Source organism: Propithecus coquereli, unplaced genomic scaffold, assembly GCF_000956105.1.
Source record: "Propithecus coquereli isolate 6110/MARCELLA unplaced genomic scaffold, Pcoq_1.0 Scaffold526, whole genome shotgun sequence".
In the NCBI taxonomy this organism is placed as follows: domain Eukaryota; kingdom Metazoa; phylum Chordata; class Mammalia; order Primates; family Indriidae; genus Propithecus; species Propithecus coquereli.
The window spans coordinates 977,392-980,004 of record NW_012151130.1 but is presented as its reverse complement, the minus strand read 5'-3'; positions in this window follow the sequence as shown (position 1 = coordinate 980,004).

Here is a 2,613-nt window from a genome sequence, read left to right as displayed (position 1 = left end):
TGCTTCAAAGATCACTACAAAAAAAGTTGAAAAGACAACCCATATAACTGGAGAAAATTTTTGCAAATCAAACACCTGATAAGCGTCTAGCACCCAGAACAAATAAAGAGCTCTTACAACTCAACAATAAAAGACATGTAACCCAACTAAAGACTGGACAAAGGATTTGAACAGACATTTCTTCAGATTACCAATAAGCACACGGAAAAATACTCAACATTATCAGACATTTGGGAAATGCAAATTAAAACCTCAATGAGATAACACTTCACACCCATTAGGATGGCTAGAATCAAAGACAGAAAATAAAATGAGAAACTGGAACCCTCACATACTGTAGGTAGGAGTGCAAAATGCTGCAGTCACTGTGGAAAACAGTACGGCAGTTCCTCAAAAAGCCAAACATAGCATTACCATATGACCCAGCAATTCCACCACTAGGTATATATCCAGAAGAATTGAAAACAGGTGTGGAAACTGAAGCTTGTGCGTGAATGTTCACAGCAGCATTGTTCATAATAGCCAGAAAGTAGAAACAATCCAAAGGTCTGTCAACTAGCGAATGGATAAGCAAAATGTCATATATCCATACAATGAAATATTATTAAGCCACAAAAAGGAAAGAAATAACTGCTTCATGCTGCAACATGGACCTAAAAACATTATGCTAAGCAAAAGAAGCCAAACACAAAAAGCCACACATTGTATGATTTTATTTATATGAAATGTCCGGAATAGGCAAATCCATAGGGACAGAAAGTAGATTAGTGGTTGGGGAAAGAGGGGAATAAGGAGTGACTGCCAATGGGTACAGGGTTTCTTTTGGGGGTAATAAAAATATTCTATAATTGGCCGGGTGGGTGGTGTGCACCCGTAGTCCCAGCTACTCAGGAGGCTAAAGTGGGAGGATCGCTTGAGCCCAGGAGTTCAAGGTTGCAGTACACTACGTGTACCTGTGAATAGCCACTGCACTGCAGCCTGGGCAACGTAGCAAGAGCAAGACCCCATCTCTAGGAAAAAAAAATAAGAGAAAAAAGGAAATGTTCTAGAACTGAATAGTGGCGATGACTGTACAACCTCGGGAATATACTAAAAACCACTGATCTGTACACCTATGTAAAAGAGTGAATTATGTGGGATGTGAACTATATCTCAATTTAAAATTTTAATAGCAAGCTATTGAAGAGTACATCTCCTATGATGCCTTATGTATAAAGGATCTGGGATCAAATCAACTCATAACATTCTACTTATTAAGCCAGACAATGAGTTTCTGGATATATCGCTTCATGCCTATTCAATATTCAATAAAAACAAAAATTTTTAAAAAGACATATTTTTTTTTCTGTTTTTCAAGCCACAAAATTAAGTCTGAATTTAAATGACCATAAGTTGGTAGTCAACCTCAACTAAGCAACCACCATGTGCAAAGCACTTTACAGTACAACGCACTGTAAAAGCCACTACAGGGAGTTTAAAAAAAAAAAGAGAACAATCACAATCCTATGATGAGCCCGTGATCTAAACAAGGGGTGTCCACCAGCTCCAGAAAGCCATAAACCAGCTTCCTCATAGAAGAATTTTAGCAAAGGTTTTTTCATTCCCAGCACCAGTTATTAAAGCAACCCATTTCACACAATTAAACCATTAAAACATTAAATATATTTTACTTTGAGCTTCAAAATTATATTTTGAAAATCTATTTCGTTTCCCTTTTATAAGTCTGCTTTTAAGGACTCGGGATACATGTGGGATTAGAGCATGCTTGGTGAATTGTAAAGAACTTGTTTACTAGGCTTCCTTTTTTACTGCAAGTCATGTATTTTTAAAGCCCTGACTTAAATGATATCTTTAGATTATCACACATTCTCATCTAGGCTCTATTACATCTTAGTTTCTGAATATTCATATAATGACATCTTGAAGTGCCTGTTTGCAAGATACAGTCTAGACAGACACAGAAGCGTTCTAAAAACAATCAAGGTTTCCCTCAAGATTTATAATAGCTCAAAGGTAATCTGAAATTGTATCTGTGTTTCTAGTTTTACCAAAGAATGGCAAATGCAAATAGTTTTAAATTAATAGTCCCTTTCCACTAAAGAGGTCAATATTCTTAATTTACATCACAGTTTCCGGCATACGTGCTCCAGAAATGTATCACTCCAGTAAATAATCCAGGAACATATATCCATTTTAGCATACTTAGTATATTGATACAATCGACTTGATAATGAATTAAGGTCGACTTCTCTTTGGCTGAGGAAAACAATGGTGGTATTGGAAAAAGCAAATGGAATTTGTACCCAAAGAGCTCCGGATTAGAACCCAGCTCTGCCATTAACTATTTGGGTGACTTTGACAAATCCTCTGAGCCTCAATTTCCACATTGGTAAAGCAGAGATAATAGGATCCACCTTGGAGGATAACTGCAAAGATGAAATGGAATGATTAACACATTGGGTCTGCTACACTAGAAAGTTCCACAAATGTTGGCCCTCTGTGCCTTCCCTTCCACTGAAAGCAGAGTCTTCCTAAGTAAATGTCCACAGAGACAAATATATAATTTCAATTAAATATTTATACACTAAAAAAAACCTGGCTTTATCATTTTTT